Source organism: Penaeus monodon, chromosome 20 (genome assembly GCF_015228065.2).
Source record: "Penaeus monodon isolate SGIC_2016 chromosome 20, NSTDA_Pmon_1, whole genome shotgun sequence".
NCBI classification, from domain to species: Eukaryota; Metazoa; Arthropoda; class Malacostraca; order Decapoda; family Penaeidae; genus Penaeus; species Penaeus monodon.
In genome coordinates this window covers 35,541,397-35,541,707 of record NC_051405.1, presented here as the reverse complement: position 1 = coordinate 35,541,707, position 311 = coordinate 35,541,397, and positions in this window count along the sequence as shown.

Genomic DNA, 311 nt, shown 5'->3' with positions numbered 1-311 from the left:
AAGTTTCCTTCGCCTCAATGAACCCAGACCTAGGCAGTTTTTGGAAAGTACAATCAACAATCTCAGACAACGGGGTTAAACCAGGTCGCACAGCTGAGGAAGCAGAACCCTTGTCAAAAAGCTTCATTCACATGCAGAGCCAGAGTATTTGCGGCTCGGGGTTGTAAACACAGAGCGTAATTAACATTTAACTGGTCTCGCAAACACGGTGTGCAAATACGTACGTGACCTGTTTGTAATTGCATGTGGGTGCTTGTGACTGGGCTTGTGTCTCATGTGCGTTTATGTCTTCTGGGTGTATGTGTGTATGT